A 19011-nucleotide genomic window follows, 5' to 3' on the forward strand; every position below is an offset into this window, starting at 1 on the left:
TTTGTTCCACTGACAGTGGAAACAGAGTGGGTTCAGGAACCTCTGAACATTCCCTTGCACCCCTTTATCTATTCCCTTGCAGAGGGACCAGCAACCCTTGCTGGGGTTAAGGGGGATTCAAGGACCCCTTCCCCAGAAGCTGTCACCTGTGAATTGAAGGTTGTTGGCCACATTATCAGTGTTTACTGGCTTACACGTGCCCAATGTTTTGGTCCCCATAGCTATCCAAAAAACAGGGTGGAGTCAAGGAGGGGTTTATCACAGAACATCTCAAATCCCAGACAAGAGCCTCTAGAACAGAGGAGCTGTATTAAAAGGTTGCAGCATTAGGAAGGTTGAGAACCAACCACTGCTCCAGAACATGTAGCCGGAATTTGTGTCAGCTCCTTGATCTTGAGATTCAAAGAATAAAACCCATGGACCACACAACTAAACTGTCCTTTCTTGTTGAAAGATAAGGTGTATAAGCAAAGGGGGGAACCCGACTAGGAAGCCCATTTGGGCCTTCTGTTTAGGGGGTTATGTTCTCCTTTTCCTATCCTCCAGGTGAGGGGAGGGGTGGGAATGTGTGTCCAGAACGGGTCGTAATTGGCTCGAGGCCTGTGGTCCTTGCCCCAGGTGAGGCAGTAGGTGTGTGCTCCCTAGTCCAGGAGGAGCTCCCAGATGAGATACTGATTGGGCTGCTTTTTTCATGACCTTGCTTGAGCCCAGAGAATGCAGCTTGACAAGGCCTGTTTGCACCTAGAGATGGAGTTCAATGATGAAACTGATTTCTGAGTTCACCCAGGTCTAGAAAGTGGGGATCCCTATATCAACACCCTTTATAATAGATGGGTAAATGTTAAAGCACTTCCCCAAATTCTGTGAACCATCTTAGAAAACTAACTGAAGCAAAGGAGAATTGGAATGGAAATTCCAACATACAGCTGTGGTGGTGCCTGCATCCCCAGTAAGAAGGGTTCAGTGTTCTTGTGTGCTGGAGTTAAGTTGATCCGAGCAGCCTATGGTGGGACAGATGGGAAGACCAATCTCTAAAAATGCCTTTATCCTAAACTGTCTATTCAAATAAATATTAAAAAGGTCTTACAACTTATACTTGAAAGGTTCCGGACCCACAGATAAAATCATTCGGAGACAAGAAACGAAAGGAAAACGGAGATCCAATTCATGCAGTTCAAGTGGACTTTATCCCACCTATAGTACAGGTGGGGTGAGATTCCTGACCAGGGAGAAATCCACACCTTGGCTATGGCGGACAGGGATTTAAAGGGTTAGGGTAGTCCGGATTGATGGCATTCCTATTTCATGGGAGAGACATGAATCTGACCCTCTCTGGACAGGCCATGAACCTGACCCACCCTGGGTGCGCCATGAACTTGACCCTGTCTGGGCCGGGCAAGTTTATTTGGGCAGGTACACCTGATCTACCAATATTCACCTTTCGTTCAATAAATCTAGTATCTAATTCTTGACCCCAAATTATGAGAAGCCTGAGCATGTTTTGCTCTGGAGAGGAAGGACGGCCCTGTTTGTTTCTTCCACAGGCTGGCACTCTCACAGACTACCCTGGAAGTCTTTCCACTCCACTGAGCCAGATCCAGTCAAAGCTGCCATGGGATCCCATGTTGGAATAGAAAAGTTACAGCTTCTTAGAGCTCACGTTCCTGTGCTCAACTATTTCCAAAACACAATGTTCATGTTTCAAGTGAAAATTTAACATCCGTTAAATGTTGATTTGATTACAGACCAGCAGCCTCAAGTTTCCTCTTTCACTGGGAAATCCTATTTCTGGGAGTTTGTACTTTTCCAAGACCACCCCCTCTAATCTAGAAAAGCAATAAAACCATATTGTGTGAGGAGTCCAGGGACTTCCAAATGTGTCTTACCCTTACCTCACAACTCTGTGTGGTAAGGTTAAAAAACAAAACAAAACAAAACTAGCCCTTTGCTAAATCCCTCACTTTGCAAGTGAATCCCAGAGCAGTGGTTGACTATTCTTAACGTTAGGAACATTTTCTTTTGAAAAAGCCCGTGTAATAAGGCTCAGTGTTCCAACACAACCCCCAGTTCCTTTTAATTTTATGAAATACATCTAAAGAATCTTAACCATTTTAAGTACAGCTCAGTATGAAATGCATTCACACTGTGCGTCCAATCCCTAAGACTGCGTTTCCCACACGGAAAATACTATGTATCCACTAAACACCATTTTCCCTCCCCCGCTCCTGGCAGGGACCGTTCTTCTGTGACTATTGTAGGTACCTCATGAGCGAAACCGTACAGTTTGTCCTTGTGCGTAGCTTGTCTCACTTTGTGTGATGTCGGTTTGTCCATGTCGTGGCACGCAGCATAACTTCTCAAGGCTGAACAACGAGGCGAGTCTGAGGCGTTAGAGCTGGCCTGGAGCTGGCACTTGTTCCCATACGGCAGCAGCGGCTCCTGATCTGGCGCTGTCCCCTCGCCAAAGCCAGCCAGGTCGGACTGAGACTCGTGAAGCAGGGAGATCCCATCCGAGGTGCAGGATTTGAGGCAGTTCGCAGCTTCTGGGGCTGGAGTGTACCATCTGGGCGCTGTTCTGTCCGTGCTGGACGTTTTTCCTACGAGCAGGTGATGTTGGCGTGGTCCTTTTCTCTCATCGTCCCACCATTTCATCTTTGCTTTTCCTTCCGCCTTCAGAAATGTTCTTGGTACGTTTCAACACATCTACTGCAGGAAGCTTTTGGGTCACCTTCTTTTCATAGTCCGTGTATCGGGACTCGACCACTCTTCACCTCGTGCGCTGCTTTTCTTGCTGGCTCCACCAGCCGTTCCAGAGCCGGCGAGGAGGCCGGGAGGCCGCGGGTTCCCACCCTGACCCCGAGGCCGGCCCTGCGCGCGGCCTGCGCCTCCGGGGTGCTAGTGTGCAGCTGCAGGGGGCGCGGCAATGTAAAACTTTTACATTGTTCACCCTTAGTGCGTGGAAACACAAATTCTATATCGACTTTGTATCCTGCAACTTTACTGAAGTTAACAAGTTCATTTCATGGAATCTTCAGTTTTTTTACATAAAGAGCCAGGATTTGGGAAGTGCCCTTCTAACCAGAGATGGAGTTAAAGCAAGAGTCAGCAAAATGCCAGGTAATTTCCTACCGTTTTGAGCGTGGGTTTTTCTGGTTAGGCATTAATTAGCTTGGTTGCTTCAGCTTCTTAACTGGTTTTTAAAATTGTCACAAATCTACCTTGCATGTTTAGTGTTTCTGTGGGGAATGAAAAGCTGGTGCTCTTCCGTGTTCCCCTAATTCCTCTTTACCATTTCCGTTCATCTCTCCCGGGCTCAGGTGTTTTTTTATCCCCCAGGAGCCTGCACGTGTACCTCTTCTTGGGAGGACTTCCCTCAGGATTAGGACCGCCTACTGCCTTGCAGATGAGGTGAAAGTGCCTAAGAGTCTCCATGGAAAGGTCCTGGGCCAGGGACAGTCTCACCTGAGGCAAAGGAACTCTGCGCCGGTCAGACGTAACTCCAGAGTTCCTCTGTGAGAGCTTGTCTGAACCATACCCCTGCCTGGCTGTCTCTACGTTCCCTTCTTGCTTCCAACGCCTTTACCGGTTTCTCTTGGGAACCCTTCCTTAACCTTTTGTTCCTAACCTCATCTCAAGGTTTGGTTTTAGGAATGTAACCGAAGATCCAAAGCGTCTATTGCAGTTTTGTGTACAGACAGTAGTCGTGCAGCTTCTCAGGATTTAAAAATAAAAGACAGTATTCTATTACACGTGAAACTTCTCATAGTAAAACCAGCTTCTTCCCTTAAACCCCTGTCTGATTTGCAGAAGATCTTGAATATTGCACAGAAATGTGGGACAATGGAGAATAAGCAAAGACAAACACCCTAATCACTGGTTCATTGGGGTCCTAGCAGGAAAAAGAGGACAGACCCTGGGTTCAGTGTTTTAGTAAAGGGATTCTTTACAGAGGTACAGCAGGGCTAAGAGTGGGGAAGGGCCAAGGGAACGGCAGCAGGGAGCAGCTACCAGCACCAGCAACTGGAGGGGCGTGAGGGGGGTGTCACTAGAACACAGCAGTCTGTAGCCTTGTGACAGTGGTCACCAGCAGGAGCTGTGGCTTTTGGTAGAAAAACATAGCACTACCTATGATGGCTTTGCGTAGGGGGAGTGGGACAGAAGGAATAACCACTCTTGACCTTTGAGTGCCTGCTGGGGTTGAGTCTACTGTAAAAGCCACAAGGCAGGTATGAAGGACACAGCTGTGTCACCAAGATCTCCTGCAAGAACAGGCTAGCTGCCCAGGTACATAAATTTGATCCCCCACCACCATGCCAACCTGAAGCTACCCCCATCCAGTGACTGAGAGGTGGGGCAGCAAAGGCATAGCCGCGGCACCCCCACACAGGGCACTGAGCTGGTCAGCACTTGCTTCAGAGCTCCCCAGCAAGCTGGGCCTGCAGACACTCAGAATAGCTTCTCAGTCTGCTTTCTCCCTGACCTTTCACGGGTGTTCACTACCTAAAAAGTATCTTGCATCCCAAACTGTCTCCTTCCAGAGAAACCAATCTGTAAGAGCAGATGTCACACAGGTCAGCCTGCTGGGTGAGGACTGAGGCAGAATGGCACTTACCTGTCACTTCTGTACTCTCAGCTGTTCTAACTTACGTGCTAAGGGAAAATAACCTGGTCTCCTGAGAAGGTCTGGACCATCTGGAGACACCTGTAGGGATCCCGGGAGCTGTGGCAGTGAGGCGTGCATGCCTGCCACACTGCACACACTGTGGGAGGCTGTCTGCACAGTTGTCACTGTCCCTGGTGGCCTTCGTGCATGTTGGTCCTGTGAGACTGAGTGCTGTCAAGGAAAACTCCTCAGCGATGCTAAATGATGCAGCTCTAAGTGGGGTGATTAAACAGTTTAGTGATAGGAGCATCCTCTTGGGGAGGAGACCACAGGAGGCGCTCGAGGACATACCTGAGTGAGTCAGAATGAGATTCTAGGGAAGGGAGGGTGGCGAGTGTGCCTCATCCCCAGAGGGGCCTGGACCACTTTCTGGGGAGCAGTCCTCCACCCACCAAAGAGGGCTGTACTTGGGAAGTGGGGACTTCTATGCTGGGGAGCTGCTGCGTTGATGTAGGCTTAAGGCATAGTCACAGTTGTCACTGCCATGCCATTTGTTCTCAGTCCCCTCTAGCAGTTTTGTATAATTCTGTGTAAATCTGTAAATGCAGATTTTCTTGCATTTTAAAGGACATGACTCCCTCTTCCATATGTCAAGCTCCTTTCTATCACAGGGAGATGCTGGGACAGAGTCCAGGATGTTTAGTGATGAATACCTGTGGGAAAGTGGGATGGGACAGACTCCATAGACCCACAGCCCACCCTGTAGCCACTCTAGCCCCTCGGTGTTGGGCCTCTGTGTCCCTCACCGGGCACACACTGTCCCAGGAAGGCCTCAAGTCTGTTCTTGACAGGGGATCTGTGTGGCACATCCGTGCCCACAGCACTCTATAGGATGGGATGGTTCTTTGCCCAGCATGTGGTCACTCCAGACTACGGATGGAGAGGATGACAGGCCCTGAATCCCTGATAAGGGAGGGTGTGTGTGGCAGGGCTGGTCTCACATGAGACACATGGGGTCTTGTGACAGATCATGGTAGTTTGTGCTACTGTGCTTTATGTTGGGGTGTGACTTGAATTTGTCTTAAAGATCAGCTGAGTCTACACTCAGAGCTTCCTTAGCACATCCTCCCTCCATGCTGAGACAGACTCAGATTGAGATACTAGGACACAGGCCTGTGGGAATCCTCCTAGGGCATAAAGCAGTGATTACGGCCAGTAAGTGCATTAAGGAACTAGGTAATTAGATACACACCAGTAATGGAGGGTTAGCAAAACTGGCATTTCCTAAAGGGAAAAATATTTTCCCTTTCTTGGTCCTGAGTTTTCCTTCATAACCATTGGGCTGGTGACTCTGCAGTAGAGGAGCTGGGTTATGCTGGCTCCCTCATCCCTGAACCCTTCTGACTAGATGTTCTCGCCTGTCACCTGTGGATCCACCTTTTTATTTAAAGGCATCAAGAGCAGGAGAACATGATTGCCCAGCTGCCCGGCCAAGGAATGGCCATCCTGGGTATAGGAGCAGCTATGGTTGCCTCAGATTCTTAATAAGCACTTCTTGACTTTCCCCATCTGCAGGTGCTCATTCCGGGCTGTGCAACAGGATGAACCCAGGGACTGTGCTTCTGCCCTCACCCTCCCCCCGTTGAAACCACCTGAACATGTGTCACTTGTCTCCTTGAGATGCAGTCTGGATGAGTAAGGCTTATGTTGCCTGCTCTTGCCCAGCCGTAGTCAGTGGGCTATTAGAAGTGTTCCTGGGATGGGCGGCGCCTGTGGCTCAAGGAGTAGGGTGCCGGTCCCATATGCCGGAGGTGGAGGGTTCAAACCCAGCCCTGGCCAAAAAAAAAAAAAAAAAAAAAAGTGTTCCTGGGAAACTAGACCTTCCTGAATACCCCTCAGGACCAAGTTCTAAGCCCATGGCCCTGAGGGTTGGGTTTCCCAGAGGCTCAGGATAGCACCTGAGATGGATGGGGATCCCCAGGCTCTGTGGCCTAGACATTGTCCAGCCTCTACCTGGAAGAGTTATTCTTTGACACAACCTGTAGTTTTCTGTGCCATTTACCACTTCTCAGGATACCACCTGCTGGTGGGGGCTCCTCATAAGCACTTTGGTGCCAGGGGATCACTGACAGGCCCAAAACACTGATCTTCAGAACCGGGTGTGAAACAGGTGGCAATGCTCAAGCGGTCCCACTTCCAGCAGAGTTGAGCAGCTCCCAAATCCCCCTGCCCCTCTCAGGAGGGAGCTGCCCTCCAGGGGTGCAGGGAGTGATGCTGAGGCCAGCAGAACTCTGCAGCAGCTACCTCTCTGGATCTACCAATGGAGCCGCAGTAGGAAATAGGAGGTACAGGCAAATTTGCATCATTCAGAAAAGGCTGATTTCCAAAAGATCTAATCTCAAAGCTATGGGTGGTGGACAGAGTTGTCTCAGTCCATTCAGGCTGCTATAACAAAAGGCTGTTTACTAGGTGGGTTATAAACCACAAACTTCTTCCTCACAGGTCTGGAAACCAGGGTGTCAAAGATCAAGGTACTAGCAGATTTGGTGACTGGTGAGGACTCACTTCCTGGCTCATAGGTGGTGCCATTTTGCTGCATCCTTACATGCCAGAGGGCAGGGGAGCTCTCTGGGGTCTCCTCAGGCACTAATCCCATTCAGGAGAACCCTGCCCCACACCATCATCCCACCCCATAGGGTTTAGGATTTGAACATGGATGGGGGGTGGGGGTGCACATTCAGACCACAGCAGGAAACACAAGAAGTGATCAGTCATGGGCAGCAAAGCTATTAACCACCACCAACCCCAAAGTTATAGGGGCCTGGCAGGGAGGTCCCTAAAACCCAGGGAGCCCTGATAGGAGCCAAGACCTTAGGTCAAGGGCACAGCTAGCTAAAGGTGACCTTCCTCCCCTTCCCTGTCTCCCCTGGGAGATACTGAACCTGGTAGGGGAGCACATTTCGCACATCCATGTGTCAGCCATTTAGGGCAGAGTTTCTAACTGAAGAGTGTGTCCCCCTCAAGCTGATTCCCAAGAGTTGGCTAGAAAGCTGGTTCCTTATGTGCTTGTATGACCTTACGGAATGACGGTTTAATACTTAGCATCTTACATGCTTATTGCCTCATAGCTTCTGCAGGTCAGGAAGGAGGGGAAGCTAAGCCTTGAGGTTCTGGCTCCGAATGTCTTGGGAGGTCGCAAGCATCTGCAGGCTTAAGTGGGGTTGGATCACACTCCTAGCTAAGATGACAACTCATCCTTGTTTTCCCAGGACTGTTTATGTTCTGCCTACGGCTGCTGTGCACGCTATGATGGAAGAATTGACTAGCTCACAGACCATATGGCCCTCGAATCTTGAAATACTTAGGACTTGGCACTTTACAGGAAAGTTTGACAGCCTCTGACATAGACTCACACTGAAAATCAACTTCACAGGAAACATGAGTAACAGTGTGCCTGGGTGTCCCCAAATGCCCCTTCAGAGATGGGGGCAGGCTCCCTGGGGTCTCAGGATCCCACTTGGCTTGGGGTTCTAGAGCTTTAAAGTCTGAATATCTTAGCATGTGTTACAATGCCCTTCAAAGAGATATCACCAGACTTGGCATTCGGATGAGAAGCCCACTGAAGTGAGTGCACTGAAGTAGTAAAGATGTGTGGGTATGGCAGGGTCACCAAGATGGACAGCCACTGAAGCCCCTGGACTCTTTACCTGAGGGCTTTCTCTGCTGTTGAACTCTGGGGCATGGCAAGCCAGCAGTCTCCAGAGCTAAAACCCAGGGAGCAGCCCTCAGCCACTGACCACCAGGAGTTGACATAAGGACACCCCAGCTCTTGCATGCCTCCAGAGGAATAATTCTGGGGTGTATCATCTCTAGTGGCTCTCTAGAAGTCCCTGGGGAGCTGGTGCTCCAGTACCCACAGTAGTAATGAGCTTGGTAATGTTAGCAGCCACCGTTTGGCCACTGGATGGCCATTTCATGCAGGGCACTGCTGGTCAGGCCCTAACAAGCCTGGATGAGCCTATGTGCCAACATCTAGAGATAGTCCATTCACTTCCAAGGCCTATTGTCAGAGACAAGCAGGGGAACTGGACTCCATGGTATTGGTTAAGGACCCAGGGCATCTGTGCACTCATTCAATGAAGCATTAACTGGCTGTAAATTTAGTCTAACTAAAAATACTTTGAACAATATAGCCACCTTGAAAGAAAGAGATAGTGACTTGTAACCTATAAAAAGGGGATCTGTTTAATGTATGCTAAGCTAATAACATTGCCGCTATATACTATCACTGTGAGTATAAAAATAACACAAACAAGAGAGCAGATATCCTCCCTGTTCCCCAGAATTGCTAACTTTCCTATAAAGAAAAGTGAAATTATTATCTCTCACCTGCTTCTCCATTGATTACCTTGGATGACAAATGGACCGACTCTTTGGTCCAGTAATACCAACGCCACTTAGTTGAGTATTCGCTTCATCTCACTTCTCCCCTCCCTTCATCAGTCTTTTCCTAGGTGCATCTCCAAATCTCCTGTGCTTAAATCTCTATTTTGGGTCTCCTGTCAGAACCAATCTAAGACAATGGACCCCTAAACTAGAGGGGGCCTGAAAAAGTTCTAGATTTGGCTCAGACTCCAATGACTAATTTTGTTGTTGTTGCTGTGTGACATTGTGGTTTCAAAGCAGAATGGTTTTGTCCAGTTCTAAGCTGGGAATGCCACATCTCCGAAATCCTAACTGAATGAGACTATTCAGACTAATAAGAAATCCCCAAGAGCTCATCTGATATGAATCTTCCAAGTTTGTCCTCCTAGATGGAAACCTCTGTCTTTGCCCCTGTGTGAGCACAATAACCACCATCCCTTTGGTCTTCTACCGTCAAAGCTGGTTCAGGTTGCTGCCTTTCAGGTGACTAAGTAGATCCAGGCAAGAGAAGAACGAGAGCAGAGCCACCAAGAGCTTCCTGCCCCCTGAGGAGCCTGAGTTAGACTGAGACCTACAGACTTATCTCATCGGAACTGGTGGTCTGCTGTGGTTTGAATGTGCCTCCCAAAGGTCATGGGTTGGAAACTTTAGCCCTGATGTAGTAGTGTTGGGAGGTGACTGGATCATGAGGTCTCTGCCTGCATGAATGGTGTAATCCACTCATAGATTAATGGGTTACTGAGGGAAATGAGTTATTAGAGTGGGTCTATTATAAAACCCACTGTGGCCTTCTCTCATAACCATCTCACCATGTGATGCCCTCCACCACTGGATGATGCAGTAATAAGGCCTTCACAGGTGCAGCCCCTTGGCCTTGCACTTCCCAGCCTCCATAACTACATAAGAAAATTTTTTTTATAAATTATGCAGTCTCAGGTATTCTGTTAATAGCAAGAGAAAATGGAGATGTGGTACCTATGATGACCCTCTTGGGTCCAAGATATTAATGGGCTTAAGTAAGGTCCTTTGGGTACCCAAGCCCAGAGACAACTTCATCTGTTAAATCTATTGCTAGTTTTCCAAAATAATGCCAAATCTACCAGTCTTCTTCCTTGGTAAGAAGGACTAAGGAGGGGAATTCTAAAACACGATATATGTGTACATCTATAAGCTAAGAAGTAGCACAGAGGTCTCTGGAATCCTGGAATATAATATGCCATATTAACTTTGTTCTGATAGGTGGTGATCTAACAACACTTGATGCCTTGGAATCTGACAGAGCCACATAATGTCATCTTGGTGCTGAAATTAGCATTCTGTCTCAGGCTAGAGTGAGAGCTACAGTCAAGGGTGGCGAGAGAGAGAATGGTCTCGTGGTAGAGAATTTCACAGTTCACTGGGGGAAACAGACTCATACTTTCAAAGGTAGGCAAAGTAACAGTTGAGGTGATAAATTCTAAATAGGATATAAATCAAGGAAGATTTCTGGAGGTGGAGACCATTCAGCAAGACTGAAGTACAGATAGATTAGAACTGAGGAGAAAGACAGGCTGGCAGAAAAGGGCTCAGTAAGAAAAGAGCTTAAGAACTTTCTGAAGAGAAGGCTAGACGGTCATGTAAGGCACACATAGTCCTCAAATCAGTCTTGGGTTTGAATTTGGCTTAACCATGGATAAGCTAGGAGAGCTCGAACAATTCTGGTGATTTTTTTTCACTCAAATAATCACTTTTTAAATATGTAAAATGAGGATTCATACCTATCACCTAAGGGTATTAAGATTATAGCCCCCATGTGGGTAGGTCTAGCACACAGCAAATGTCAACAAGTGTCCTTTGAGTAGGCTTGAAGAGCAGTGATGACAGTAGTTCTGCATATCCCTGGCAGACGTTACATGGAGACAGACTTGTTTGACATTAGAAAGGACATCTGAGTAACAGTGGATGCCCTGGGATTCAGGGGACTCTCTCCCATTAGGTATTGAACTACAGCTGCTGGGTACTCACTGCTTGGCTGGGCTGCTGTGAACACAGTCTTAAACAGATAGGCAGATGAGACTCTGTACCTGGCTCAGACCCTGAGAATGATGTACACTAATGTTGTGCAGACCCACTAGGCTTTGGTGGGACCGAGTTCCGAACCAAAAGCTCTCAAAACAATTTTGTTTCTACCTTTTTTCTCTTAAAACTTTATTATATCTCATCGCCTTCATTAGAAGTGAGATGATATGCATGAAAAATGTTTTGACCTCCTTCAAATCTTAGAAACCAGATTACATTCCAGCTAATGTATTAGAAATCGAGATTTTCCATGTAGTGGTGCCCACCCTAGATACGTTCTTGAACCTGGGCAAATTAAATCATTTTAAATGTTCCAGGAGGGAGCTTACTATTTAACTCATATCAGAGGATGTCTCATGCTAGGGAATCCACAGGATGGCTGGGATTTGTGAATATTAGCTTTAAAGTGACTAGTAAAACCATTTTCAATGACTACTTTTTATAACGTGAGTTATGTTCTTGGAGGAGGGATTTCTAGGATTATCGAAGTGCAGGTGAGAGAGCTGGGAAAAGATTATGGCAAGCCCTGCAGACCTGGGTTTTGCCATACAAGGTCTTGCCTTCACTGGTCCTACTTGTGGGGAGTTTCCTACATGCAATTACATGCCTGACTTTTGTGACCAGTTAGGGCAGAAAACTGTTAGAGAGACTGTCCCAAGACCTTTAGCGTACTCAAGGCTGACTTTCAACTATCAGCGTGTGCATCTCTGGGCCTGATAGCTTTTTCTGAAATTGCAGGGCAGTTGATAGCAGACCCAAAGCACCAGGGAATTAGCATTTTCTAAGAGGTACCTTCAACCAGTGATTGGCAAGACCGTAAACACCCCAACATATTTTTTCTTTCTCTCATTACCCCCCAAATTCGGGTGAGAGAATTCTGAGAGATTAACTCTGCACCATTACTCGGGCTCCAGGAGGACTGGGGTTCCAGGTGCCCTGGCCTCCCCTCCTTGTGCCCGTCTCAGTTCCTCCACACCTGCTTGAAATCCACTGATTGAACATAAATTAAGGCCCCGGTTTTGTGGATTCCTTACCAGCTTCATCTTCCTGATTGTTGACCATCAGGCCCCAGTGCATGAACACTGTCTCCAAAGCTGCTGAGGAGGAGCAGGCAGCCCCCTAAGTGTGCCATGATGAACTAATGGGATTTGTGGTCAGGAGGATGTTCTAAGGGAACATCCAAGCGTCTATTTGGATATTTGAAACAGGGAGATAAGGTGTCAATTCTTAGTCACCTTATCTGAAAAACATTCACTTGTTAATCTCAGAAGGGTATAACAGTATTTCTAGACTTGTAAGGTGAGACTCTAGAATCTGTTATGTAGTTCATTTGAGAGGGGCTGCTGTGTGGTGCCTAACACTACCTTCAGGAGAGTTTTTCTGGTTTCTAGATAGTCCTGCCTCTCCCTAACCCACAAAATTTATTTGGGGTGGCTCATTGGACCTATGTCCAAATGCACTGTTTCTCCCAAGGGAAAGGAATTGCCTATTGGAGAGTTGAGGGAAACTGAGGCAGCTGTATCTTTGCACAGAGATTCTTATCAAAACACCCGTTTGCTGACCTTTTCATGCAAGGTGTCCATTTCCTCAGCCTACTTTCTCCTTTGGATACAGATTCTGTGTATTACTGTCCACAAACTAAGCCTCTTGGCTCGCACCCAGAAAGCATGCTAACTACCACTTTGTCAATAGAAGTAAAAGTAACAAAGTCACAATGTCTAAGAAGGGCAAGGTTGAAGCTCGGGTGGCAGAGCAAAGAAGGGTCTCTGCCACTTACTCATCGGACCAGGGCCTGGTTGAGCTTTCCTCTAGTCCCTGACTTTTCCTTCCGTGGACACTGCAGATCACCTGGGGGTATCGAGTCTCATTGTTTTGAGGAGACCGTGGTCTCCTGGATGACATACCAGGCCTGTTTTATAGGCTCCTTCTCTCCCTCAGTGTGTAACCAACCCACTGATGCTAGACACGTGGTGGTTTAGTGACACTGAGATGGCAGGAACAGGGGAGAAGGAACACTGAGTTCTTCATTTGAAAATGGAATTCGGTCCTGCACAGGTGAATATCATTAAGTCTGTTGTCAGCAAATCAAATTGTATCTGGCACCATTTTTAATCAGTCCCATTATCTTTCCTTTCCCTGGTATGAAGAAGTGCCTCTTTGCCTCCCTCACTCTGCACTGGGGACCTCTAATGGGAGGGACGCTGTGGGGAAGGGAGCAGTGCAGAGAGCAAGTGATGTGTGGCAAGGAGAGCATGCTAAGGGTGCAAAAGGATTCCGTGAACCTAGAATTCCTTAGGATTACTCCCCTAGACTTCTGTGTTTTTAATTCCTCCACAACTTAAATAACTTAAAAAATTGCTGTGGGAGGAAAGGGAAAAAGATAAGCTCTGCAGAAAGCAGACCTCTGAAGAGCTGGGAGTAAACTGTGCAGGGGGACAAGGAGTTTACCATTTTGTCCCAGAAAGGAATGCAAACAATTCCAAGGTCACAGGTGAGTCTTTAGCATCCATGCCCTCACGTGGCCCATTTGAATGGGGCTGCAGAGAAGCTCTGTGGAACTTACTAGGGATGACCAAATCTTGATGGAAGAGATCGCCAGAAAACTGTTTTGGGTTGTAAACTTCAACGTAAGACTATAAGCTGCCTCAAGGAAGACAGGACTGTCTCATCCACCTTTAGTCCCTGGTTGACAAGCAAGATGTTTTGATAAATGTGATCCATGCTTGTGCTCAAAAATGCATGTTTGAGTGGAAGAGTTCCTGGGGGATGTCCAGGCTGTTGAAGGCAAGTTTGAGGCTGGAGAGTTGGGCTCTGTAAATGTCAGGGTCCTCAGGGGGGAAGTAATTACAGTCCTGACATTTGGAACTCATGAAAGGGCCTGGCCCAGTAAAAACTACGGAGTGAAATGGACAGCTGAGTTATGGGGAGGGTAGAGGGAGTCACTTCATTTTCCTGCTGTGCCCCTTTCCCTGCCAGGCTCCCCCATCCACAGGAAGGACCACCACTTTCCTTTGTTCCTGCTCATCAAGACATGCCTCATTTGTAACAGAGGAAAGTGGGCTAAATTCAAGGAACTGACACATTCAGAATGGGTTGAGGAGACGGTCTGGATTAGGGATACTTGCCACACATCTGTACAATCTAGGGCTACCTTCTGAAGAAGCTTATTTACAAGGTGGTTTGGGAAGTGTCTTTACGGTCACTCTTTCACACGTCTTGTCCTAGCCTGTCACATGTATCTGTTACCCACCTATAGCAAGGCTGGAAAGCCTACTTTGAGAAAATCGAAGGCATTCAAACACTATTTGTTGGCAAGGGTGAGAATGTTCAATGATTTTTCTCCAAGATCATGTTGGAGAACTTACTAGCTCTGACTTATTTATGGACTTATATAGAACCTTCCCCACCACTACCAAATGGGGACAGCTCAATAGACATCCCCACCATATCTTACCCCCAGTGATGTGTAGGCAAATTTCAGAGCTGCTGCTTGCCTGAACCAGTTTTGCAACAACATGGAATGAGCTGAAATTATTGTAGGAAGGAACATAACATTTCAAAGCGTAAGTCCCTGATCTGGGGTTCAGAAAATAGGTGCCAGTGTTAAATTATTTAAAATCTGATAACAAATTCCATGAGCTTCCCCAATTTTATCAACTCAGACTTCTAATGTGTCTGTATCCTTTTGGAAGCAAATTTCTAGGCAGAGCTCCATCTGAAATTAAAGCCATCAGATATCTTATGTTTTATAGGACCATCCTTCAGGCCGGCAATGGTACTTTTAGCCAGTTTCTCTTCCTTCTGTAAACCTTCTATCCTACAAGGTAGGTATAGAAACTATACCCCATAAATACTTGGGAAAACCCCATTTAGAAATAACAGGCCAAGAAAATACTGCATCCTTAAGGATTTTTCCCACTGTAGCACTTTTGTGAAAGTATTTTGCTAGAGAAAATCATACTAATTAGGGCATCTCCCAAGATGTTTCTTACATATCATATCCCAACATTGTATGGTTGTCTTTGTCTCCATCTGTCCCATTTGTATATCACTCTAGCTCTATCTGGGTTCTATGGTTGGATCATAAAGTATGTTATCCCCTTTGAGTGGGGGTAGATATTAACTAGAACAACTTTCTAGATATATTTCATTCAGTTCATAGGAACAGATATAAAGAAGGGAAATGAGGCATGACCCGGGGTGTGAATATTGAGGGTGTGGGGGCATTGGAGATTGGGATTTTTTTCCCTACAGACTGCTAGATCCTGGTAGGAAATCATCTTTCCTACCAGGAATTGGTAGGAAATCATGGTAGGAAATCATCTTTCCTACCAGAAATTGGTAGGAAATCATCTTTCTATCCAGTGCCCAGCATATAAGAACCCAAACAATTGAATGAAAGTTTACAGCCTTACTGATTGCTTTTCAGATGTTGCTGACTACTGTTGATCATAAAATTTGGCCCACTGGGAGTCCTCTGAGCTTCCTCCTTTCCTTTGCCTTCACTGCCATCCCATCTTGTGTCAGTGGCCCAGACCTCCTGGATCTAATCTCTCTGACCTCACAGAAAGGAGGAGAGGAGTTACAGCTGTGACTGAGTCCACCAAAATACCAGTCTATTAAAACCATCAATTCAAAGTCCATGATATTTGCTGGGAAAGAGTTCCATTGGATTAGACTTTTAATTGGTATGAAATGCAGCCCAGAAAATGGGGGTCTTGAGAGAATTTCATTCTTCAGCCTGTTAGCAATTAACTAACTTCCTCCCGAGTTACTGCCCCCTGGAGAATTGGAGATGTTAAATTACCAGGCAGGGGAAATTCTATTATGCAGAAGCCCGATCCTTTTATATTCACAGTTCTTTCCTCTACTGCCTCCCCATCTTCCTCTGAAGCAAATCACAAATGAGCTGTCTGACCCAAAGCTCCTAAGGAGAATTAGAAACTCTGTAAACTGTGAATATGAACAAATAACTATTTGCTTGGTCATGTCATTTCCAACATATTATCTTCAGGGTCAAAGACATGGGAGTTTGTCTTCATTCAGGCTGCTATTCCAGAATGCAACAAATATATTTCTCACAGTTCTGGAGACTGGGAAGTTCAAGAACAAGGCAATGGCCTTCAGTGTCTGCAGCTCCCTCTCTTTATCTAGGATTGCATCTTCTCAGTGTCTTCACATAATCGAAGGAGCAAGGCAGCTCTCTGGGGTCGCTTGTAAGGGCACCAATCCCATTCATGAAGGTTCCACCCTCATGATCTAATCACTTCCAAAGGCTCTACTACCTTCTATCATGTTAGTGATCAGGTTTTAACATGAATTTGAGGAATGGAGTACAGCATTCAAACTATAGAATTCTACCCCTGGCCTTCTAAAACTTACGTCCTTCTCACATGAAAAAATACATTCATTCCATCTCTAAAAGTTATACTTTAAAGTTGATTTGGGAACAAGTTATAAGTCCAAAGTCTCATCTAAGTGTTATCTGCATCAGATATAGTGAGATCAAGGTATTACTCATCTTAGGTCAAATTGCTTTCTGGTTATAAACCTATGAATTCAAAACATGCTTCCAAAATGCAATGGAGGGAAAAGGATAGGATAGATACTTCCCATTCCAAAAGGGAGAAATAGAGGGGGTAAAAAGAGGTAACAGGTCCCAAGCAAGTCCAAAGCTCAACGGGGCAAACATAATTTAAGCTCTAGAATAATTTGATTTTTTATGTTCTGCCTTCCAGATACATGCTAAAGTGGGGGGTTGAGTCCCAAAGACTGTGAATGGTCCCTACGCTCATGGCTTTGCTACATGCTGCCCATACCACACTTATCCTGGGTTGTGGTTGGGTACCTGTGGCTTGCCCAGGCTGGAATTTTATGCCAGTAGCTCTACCAATTTGGGGGCTTGGGAACAGCCCTGCCCCCATGACTCCATGGGCATTTCCCTAGTAGGGGCTTTCTGTGGTGGACTCTGTTGCTCCAGGGGTTCCCTGCCTGGGACCAGCTCTCTGGGTATCCTTTGTAATCTAGGTGGAGATAACTGCACCTCCACAGCTATGCTGTTATAAACAACAGAAATGGAGCACGGGGAGCAGAGCCTGTGATGTGAGCTGGCATCACCATAGCAGCTCCTGCTCTAAATTCATCCTGGTCCATGCATCCTTGAACTCTAGGCCTCTGATGAAGGTGGCACCCCAATGGCTTCAGGGCCATTCTTCCATTGCCTTAGATGATAATTGGTACTGGCTTTGCTTTAGATCGTGGACAAACTTCCTTATCAGAGGGTCATTTGGCCACATCCTAGATATTCTCACCTGACTAGACTTTCTCATTCCTGAGAATTTTCCCATTTAAGTGCTGCTTGATTAAAAACTCCATCTTTAATTTCTTCTTGCATTTGACTATATGAATTCAGAGAATCCAACTGTACCTTCAATGCTTTGCTTAGAAATTCCTTTAGCCAAATATGCTCACAAGTGCTACCTTTCACAAATCACTAGAGCATGACTATAACTCAGCTAAGTTCTTTCCCAGTTTATGACAAGGATCACTTTTATTCTAGTTTCTAATATTTATATCTAAGGCATCATCAGACTGGCCTTCACTTGTATTTCTTTCTTTTGTGTGTGTGTGTGTGTTATGACATTTATATTCTACATTTACTAAGTTTCATATGTACCCTTGTAAGATGCACCGTAGGTGTAATCCCACGAATCACTCTCCCTCTTCCCCCTTCTTCCCCCCTTCATCCCCCCTCCATCCCCTCCCTCCGCTCCCTCTCCCCCTTCCCGATATTCTTAGGTTATAACTGGGTTATAGTTTTCATATGAAAGCCATAAATTAGTTTCATAGTAGGGCTGAATACATTGGATACTTTTTCTTCCATTCTTGAGATACTTTACTAAGAAGAATATGTTCCAGCTCCATCCATGTAAACATGAAAGAGGTAATGTCTCCATCTTTCATTAAGGCTGCATAATATTCCATGGTGTACATATACCATAATTTATTAATCCATTCGTGGATCGATGGGCACTTGGGCTTTTTCCATGACTTAGCAATTATGAATTGGGCTGCAGTAAACATTCTGGTATAAATATCTTTGTTATAATGTGATTTTTGGTCTTCTAGGTATATACCTAGTAGAGGAATTATAGGATTGAATGGCAGATCTATTTTTAGATTTCTAAGTGTTCTCCAAACATCTTTCCAAAAGGAATGTATTAATTTGCATTCCCACCAGCAGTGCAGAAGTGTTCCCTTTTCTCCACATCCACGCCAACATCTCTGGTCTTGGGATTTTGTGATACGGGCTAATCTTACTGGAGTTAGATGATATCTCAAAGTAGTCTTGATTCACATTTCTCTGATTAAAGATGATGAGATTTTTTTCATATGTCTGTATGCCATGAGCCTGTCTTCTTCAGAGAAGTTTCTCTTCAAGTCCCTTGCCCAGCCTGCGATGGGATCACTTGTTCTTTTCTTGCTTATACATATGAGTTCCCTGTGGATTCTGGTTATTAAACCTTTGTCAGAGACATAACCTGCAAATATCTTCTTCCATTCTGAGGGCTGTCTGCTTGCTTTTTGTACTGTGTTCTTGACTGTGCAGAAGCTTTTTGTTTTGATCAGGTCCCAGTAGTGTATTTTTGATGCTGCTTCAATTGCCCGGGGGTGGTCCTCATAAAATACTCACCCAGACCGATTTCTTCAAGGGTTTTCCCTGCATTCTCTTCTAGTATTTTTATAGTTTAATGTCTTAAGTTTAAATCTTTAATCCAGTGAGAGTGTATCTTAGTTTGTGGTGAAAAGTGTGGGTCCAGTTTCGGTCTTCTACAGGTTGCCAGCCAGTTCACCCAGCACCATTTGTTAAATAGGGAATCTTTTCTCCACTAAATGTTTTTAATTGGCTTGTCAAAGATCAAATA

Source organism: Nycticebus coucang, chromosome 9, assembly GCF_027406575.1.
Source record: "Nycticebus coucang isolate mNycCou1 chromosome 9, mNycCou1.pri, whole genome shotgun sequence".
Lineage (NCBI taxonomy): Eukaryota > Metazoa > Chordata > Mammalia > Primates > Lorisidae > Nycticebus > Nycticebus coucang.